The sequence below is a fragment of the Oryctolagus cuniculus genome, chromosome 15, assembly GCF_964237555.1.
Source record: "Oryctolagus cuniculus chromosome 15, mOryCun1.1, whole genome shotgun sequence".
NCBI classification, from domain to species: Eukaryota; Metazoa; Chordata; class Mammalia; order Lagomorpha; family Leporidae; genus Oryctolagus; species Oryctolagus cuniculus.
In genome coordinates, this window is record NC_091446.1 from 73,796,747 (window position 1) to 73,803,973 (window position 7,227).

Consider the following 7,227-nt stretch of genomic DNA (forward strand, 5'->3'; position numbering starts at 1 on the left):
GGAAGAAATAAAAAAATAGAAATCAATGGGGAGAGACAGAAAAGTCATGGAATTAAAGATAGAATATTGTTAAGATACTTTCCAAATTGATCTAAAACATGGTTCTCCATAGAAGCCAAATCACTCCCAAAACAGGTGACAATTGGTTCTTAGGAGGCAAAAAAAAAAACTGACAATATTATAATGACTTGTCACTTCCACAAATTCATCTTCAACTAGAAAAAAAAAATCTCATTTAAAAAAATTATCTAATAATATTTTAAGCAGAATTTTAAAATTTGAAAGCAGAACTAATTTTCTTGTAATCATCCCATATGTAATGATTGCTTTGATATTAGCATTCAAGATAAATAAAAGATTAGGTAAATATACCTGTGATCTTGCAGACCCAATGTATTTTGAATGGATAAAAAGCACTAAACATCAAGAAAAACCAATGAATCGCTAACGTTAAACAATCTCTCCAAAAGATACCACGAACAAAATTAAAAATCAATCCACAGAGTTTGAGCGAATATTCACAGTACATACATTTTAAAGGACATGTTGCACCTTTCCCTTTCTCCCTTTCTTCCTTCTCCCCCCTCCCCACCCCGCATCCTCAGTTTTGTTGAGAGGAGACCCTTGGTGCCTAACCAGACCCTTCTCAACTCCTTGCAATGCAAATGGCAAAACAGATAAGCTGCACAGGGCAGCCATGAAACACATAAGAGGGAAATTCCCTGAGACTTCAAAGAGCCCCCTACTCTTCTGCCAGCTGCCTTCTCCACCACCCCCCAGTGGCAAATTACCTCCTAGGAGATAAAACCTAAATCCTAAATGTGCCCAGCTTGGTCTCTTCCCAAGAACAGACTGTCGCCAACCTCTTTGCTTCCAATAAAGCAACCTGTCTCTGTTGAGGTCGGTCTCCGTCTCCTTTTCCTTTCTTTCCTTTCTGAGGGTACAAAAGACCAGAATCCCGAGCTATTCCAGACCTAACACATTTGACACATACCCACCATACTACTCATGCACATTTGTGTGCTTGGAAGGTCTGCTGTGGTTGTATGTGTGCAAAACACCCCCACAACATAAAAATAGACAAAAATATCCACTATCTAATAAAAATGAGAATAGTCTTGAATAGAAAGTTTACAAATAAGAGGTTCCTCCCAATTAGAAATACAGGAAATAGAGGCCACTGTTGTGGCATGCCAGGTGAAGCTGCCACTTGGGATACCTGTACACCATATCAGAAAGCCCAGTGAAAGCCCAGATACCCCGCGTCCCAGCCATCTTCTTGCTAATGCCCATCCAGGGAGGCAGGAGATGATGGCTCAAGCTGCTGAGTCCCTGTGATCTCTGTGGGAGACCCACGTGGCCTTCTTGGCTTCTGGTTTTGGACATTCCTGGATGTTGCAGGAATTTGTGAAGTAGAAGATACCCCTTCTCTCTCTTTCTTTCTCTATCCTATTCAAAGAAATATAAATAATAAATGACCATTTAAAAGATAAATACAGGAAATATAAAAAAAAACTTATGAAGTTTGACATAAGCTTACTACACATTCCAGAAATTCCACTCAAGCATTTTCCTCAAAAAAATGAAGACATAGTCACAGAAAAACCTGAGCTAAGAAGGCTCATATTTTATTGACATTTTTCTGGAGCTCAATTCAACTTATATGTCATAAACAAAGGGGTGGATTTAAATATAATATAGTATAATCATGCAGTAGAATGCTATTACATGGTGCAAGTAAACAAATCAGTAATAGAGAAATTCTCCCATGCATAGGGATACGGTCCAAGACTCCCAGTGGATACTTAACACCATGGATGGTACCAAAACCTATATCTATAACATGTTTTTCATATATATATATATATATATATGTATATACATGTGTGTGTGTGTGTACCTATGATAAAATTAATTTATAAATTAGGTACAGTTAGAGATGGACAATAACAACTAATAATAAAATAGAAAAATTATGACAATATACCATAATAAAAATTATGTGAATGTGGTCTCTGTGTTTATTTCTGGAATTTTTCATTTGATACTTTCAGACTGTACTTGAACTCAGGTAACTTAAACTATGGAAAGAGAAACCATGAATTTGGGGAACAGCATTAGGCAGGGTGAAAGAACCTGGAAACAGAAGAGTTCATGTTGCAGTATTCCCTTTATATGATATTCAAGAACAAGGAAAACTATGCTGATAAAGATCAAAACAAAGGTTGCCCCAGGAAGGTGGGATTGAGAGGAAAGAGGGAATTTTTGAGCTGATTGTCTGATGGTTGCAAGGATGTATACATTTGAAATGACTTAGTGAAATACACACTTAAAATCTGTCATTTTGTATAAATTATGAATTAAAAATGAAAGCATAAAATATAGAATTTGAACCTGTACATCAAAATGCACTTGGAAAAATATATCAAAACAAAATAGAAAGGCTAGCCAAGGCTAAAGCTTGAGGTCTGAAACAAAAGTCATACAAGGAAGTATTTACTGAAAGTCAGGAGCCAATTGGCTTCTGGGGAAGGGAAGAAGGCTTTTCAAAGCTTCAGTGGTTGACAATACTTCTTAATACTTCCTTACCTGTTTGATCAGTGTAATAAAAATTTGTTAGAAAACAATTTAGGCCACAGCTCACTAGGCTAATCCTCCACCTGCAGCGCCAGCACCCCGAGTTTTAGTCCCGGTTGGGGCGCCAGATTCTGTCCCAGTTGCTCCTCTTCCAGGCCAGCTCTCTGCTGTGGCCAGGGAGTGCAGTGGAGGATGGCCCAAGTGCTTGGGCCCTGCACCTGCATGGGAGACCAGGAGAAGCACCTGGCTCCTGGCTGCGGATCAGCGTGGCGTGCCAGCTGCGGCACGCCAGCCACGGCGGCCATTGGAGGGTGAACCAACGGAAAAGTAAGACCTTTCTCTCTGTCTCTCTCTCTCACTGTCCACTCTGCCTGTCAAAAAGAAAGAAAGAAAGAAAGAAAGAAAGAAAGAAAGAAAGAAAGAAAGAAAGAAAGAAAGAAAGAAAGAAAGAAAGAAAGAAGGAAGGAAAACAATTTAAATGGGAGGCCATGAGGCTAAAAGGAAGCTCCAGCACTTGAAACCCAATTCAAAGAGTACAGGAAAATTAAGCTTAATCATTCAGAAACTGTTAGCTAAGCTTTACCTAGAAATTTTTCATCAGATCAAGCTCAAATAAGGCAAATCACTATCTGTTACCAATCAAGGACTTTCCCTGAGTTTAGCTAAATACTACCAAAGTAGGGGCCCAAGGACCCGGGCCATCTTCTACTGTTTTCCCAGGCCATAGCAGAGAGCTAGATGAGAAGTGGAGCAGCTGGGACTTGAACCGGTGCCCATATGGTTCTGGGTGCTGTCATTCTTGCTGAAGCACACTCTGCTAAATTTAAGTTGTTGAAAGTTCTTCTTTTAGCAGAAGTTGACCTCCTCGTAATGAATTAAGCTGTGCGTGGCATTTCACAGCAATGTTCTATGTCTACATTTTGTTTCAAAATAAGTTAAAGGATAAATATGCTTAAAAATAAAAAGGGGGACATTTTAAAAGATCATGTAGAGTGTGACATTTGAGATGAAATTTCAGGAACAAAGAGGAGCCAACTTTATGCGGACTACGGAAAGAAGAGGGTAAAGGCATGTCATGCAGAACACTGGAATCCAACACTGTGACTCCAACAGGATGAAGATGGCAGAGAAGGACTTGAGATGAAGGTGGTGCTAAAACTGGAGCCACTCCATGCAGTGACTTCATTCAAGGGGCTTGAGACTTATTCTACATGAAATGAGAAACCATTCCACAGTTGAATTAGTGGAAAAATAGTTTCCCACTAACATTTGCAGAAGATGGCTATGAGTACTGTATAGGAATTTCATTCAAGGAGAATAAGAATGAGAATTGAGAAAAGATATTAGAATGACAGAAGTAATCTGAGCTAGACACAAGGGAGTCAGAATGCTAAGTGACAGTGGAGGCGCAGAGAAGCAAATGTTGTCCAGGTATTTGGTTAAGCAGCCAACAAGAAGTGAGATATCAGTGATTCTAATTGGTTTCCATCAGGACTAAGAATAAGGACACTTCAAAAGTTTAGTGGAAAATGAAATTAAAAGGTGGATTTATCTGGGTGAAAAAAAAGTTTTGAAATAACTGTCTATGAGGAGTCTTCAAACCATCCATGGAAAATGAGTATAGCGAAAAAACTATGAATGCGTTTCACAAAATTTTTTGCACCAAAATATGCTTTAATTCCATTTTCCATGAACTTTTTCAAATACACTCAGTGATAATGTCATATAGTATAATGGGGCTAGGTCGAGGTATGGAAAAATTCTGTGAAGGAAGATAAATCACTAATGTTTGGTGATGAAAAATGAACACTCCAGGAGAGGGCTGTTAACATACTCCTATCCCACATCACAGGGCATGGGTTCGATTCCCAACTCTGGATCCTGTACGAGGCTTCCCTCCAATAAATAACCTAGGAGGCAGTGATGATGGCTCAAGTAGTGGGGCGCATACGACCCACACATTGGAAACCTGGACTGAGTTTCTGGCTTCTGACTCCAGCCCAGCCACTGTGGTTATTTTTCTAGTGAACTAGTAGAAGGTTCTCTCTCTCTCCCTCTCTCTCCCTCTCTCTCTCTCTCTTTCTCTCTCCATCCCTCTTACTCTTTCTCCTCTTTCCCCACTCCATTCCCTCCCATTTTCTCTCTGCCTATCTCTGTTTCCATTTCTTTGCCTCTTACATAGATTTTTAAAATAAAAAAAATTCTTAAAAAAATAGAACTTGACACTCCTACCAAAAATCTGGAAGCTGATCTCCATTCTGTTGTGCATTTGCACCAAGACTCCACTTGCTTAACCGTTAACTCTCCCCTCCCAGGCTAACTTAGGTCCCAGGCACACTGCCCTTGATCTAACCCCTCCTCACCCTCTCCCACATCTGCCCCTTTGAAGTACAATTTTCTTTCCCCTCTGTCCTGAATTTCTGTCCATCTGCCAAGGCTCATTTCACATTTTATCATTTTCTTTGAAGCTTACTGAGAGAGTTCCCTGTGGGTGAAGTAACATTCCTTTGTCTGTGTATTTTTCTATTCTAGTTTTATCATACAGTTCTTATTGATTTTTTTCTATATTCATCATTAAAATGAAGAATCCGTTGAAAACAAGGACTATAGTGTTACAGTAGATTGCCTCATCTTTCTACTCTTAGTCTTATCCCAGTGCTTAGCAAGAAGTCAGCATGGAATAAATATTTACTAAATGGCTCTTTTAAAAGAATTTCAATGAATACATATTTTTGCAAAATATATAGAAAATATCTATGATTGAAGTTACCTGTTAGAATGATTTGTTGCAATTCAATTCACCAAATATATATTGATCATCTACTACATGCCAGAGTTAAATATTAGGACTAGAAAAGGTAATTTTTAAAATGATGTGCTGCTTAATATATCCACAGTCTCATGGGAGGATGACATTTGAACAGGTAATTAAAATAAATGTGGTAAATGTCACTGGATAGTTATGAACAAAGTGATAAAGGAATGCAAATGAAGGAGAAAATTATTCTGCTCAGTGGGGCTTCCCTTAAGGAGTCCCCTTTGATCTGGCCCTGTGAAAGGAGGATTCCTTTTATTGAGTACTAAAAAAAGGCACTGTATCCATGCATTGCAGTTCTCTGAGCACCTACAAGGTTTGCAACATATGCTCATTGTTTCGTCTTGAGCGCCCTTGGTTTAGACACACTCTGAGCCAGGGAAAAATTGGCCCCGCTACCCCACCTGCACTCCTTGGCTTCCCACCTGCTCCCTGCAGAGTGAGACCTGAGTGGAAGCCTCTTCTTGGTGCTCCAGCCTCTCAGTCTTTGCCTCCTGCGGGATCATGTACCTGCTACTGCTCTTTGAAGGTGCTCCATATTCTTTATCTACAAAAATAGAGAGATGGATTAAATATATGCTACCCATAAAATACTGTCTACAAAGACTGTATCTCAAGAAACACGGCTACTTATTTATTAAAGAAGATTAGCGAAAAAAGAAGCATGTGTATGAAGTTATATAAATTACACTTTTGCTATTTTTTTTTAACAGGTAGATGGACAGTGAGAGAGAGAGAGAGAGAAAGGTCTTCCTTTGCCGTTGGTTCACCCTCCAATGGCTGCCGCAGCCTGGCGCACCGCGCAGATCCAATGGCAGGAGCCAGGTACTTATTCTGGTCTCCCATGGGGTGCAGGGCCCAAGCACTTGGGCCATCCTCCACTGCACTCCCTGGCCACAGCAGAGAGCTGGCCTGCAAGAGGGGCAACCGGGACAGAATCCGGCGCCCTGACCGGGACTAGAACCAGGTGTGCTGGCGCCACAAGCCGGAGGATTAGCCTAGTGAGCCACAGCGCCGGCTCACTTTTGCTATTAAGAAAATCCAGAGAGCATTACTCTGTGTCTTAGTCTGTTTTATATTACTGTAACCAATTCCTCAAGGCTGAGTAATTTAGAATGGAGGGCGGTTTAATTGGCTCATGATTTCTGGTGGCTGAAGGATCCAAATATTGCAGCACCTGTGTGCCGGTGAGCCTGGTGAGCCTGGCCCCTGCTGTGTCACAACGGGGCAGAGCAGTGGAAAGGGAACTGGACCTGTACAGAAAGGCCAGGTCTATGACCCCACCTTGAACAACCAGCTCTCATGAGAACTAACCCAGTCACATCAGACCTAACCCAGCCCCACAAGACAACCTCAATCCCTTCATGATGGAGGAGCTCCCATGAGCTAATGGCCTTCTAATAGGACCCATCTCTAAGATCCTAGGTCAGCACCAACACTCTGGGGACCATACTCCCTGTGAAGTAGGCAGGCATATAGGCTAAAATTGTTTAGGTTTGTGAGCTGGAAGACCACGCCTTTACCACGCCCCTGTGTGACTTTACGCCCTACCTGATAGCTTTGTCACGCCCCTGTGTGATCTCATGCACCTACCTGGTCATACCTGGGTGCCCACCTGCCAATCAGGTTAATTAACCACTCCCATGTGGAAGTGGGTTAAAAGCCTGGGACACAGTGTGTCCGCCCCTTCTCTTCTCCACTGGCCTCTAGCCAGGAGGGGACTGGCTGTAGCCCTGTGCCCCCAGGACGCATGGCCTTCAGGCCACGTGCCCTAGGCTTCCTGGCCTAGATGCTCCTCCACGTGGCTGGTTCCTGGTGCTCGGTATGAATCCAAA

At 41.6% G+C, this 7,227-nt stretch overlaps 1 long non-coding RNA gene across 1 annotated transcript; it reads right to left on the bottom strand.

The window, feature by feature from the left end:
• Window positions 1–606: 606 nt before the first annotated feature.
• Window positions 607–6,853, bottom strand: LOC127487446 (uncharacterized). Its single transcript, XR_007914269.2, has 3 exons — window positions 6,745–6,853; window positions 5,818–5,939; window positions 607–1,449 (listed from the first exon to the last, which is right to left on the bottom strand). It is a non-coding gene; the product is annotated as an uncharacterized lncRNA (long non-coding RNA).
• Window positions 6,854–7,227: the final 374 nt, after the last annotated feature.